The sequence below is a fragment of the Etheostoma cragini genome, unplaced genomic scaffold, assembly GCF_013103735.1.
Source record: "Etheostoma cragini isolate CJK2018 unplaced genomic scaffold, CSU_Ecrag_1.0 ScbMSFa_2638, whole genome shotgun sequence".
NCBI classification, from domain to species: domain Eukaryota; kingdom Metazoa; phylum Chordata; class Actinopteri; order Perciformes; family Percidae; genus Etheostoma; species Etheostoma cragini.
Window position 1 is genome coordinate 47,244 of NW_023266821.1, and position 292 is coordinate 47,535.

The window sequence follows — 292 nt, forward strand, 5'->3', positions numbered from 1 at the left end:
TCCACCAGACTCCATGTAAATAATCACTACTTTTAGCATGTATAGAGCAGCATATCTCCACCAGACTCCATGTAAATCTTATTAATCTTCTTAATAAAAAAAAGGTCTTATTAATAAAACTGTGCGTATAATAAAATAAAATAAATCAGATTTATAAAACCATGCGCATGCACATCTGTAAGTAATATTCTGTTTATAGATCACATATTACCTGCAAGTGTGCATATGTGAATCAGCCTCTTATCCCTCCCTGTACACGCCCACTTTTCATTTTAATAATATGTTGATATTT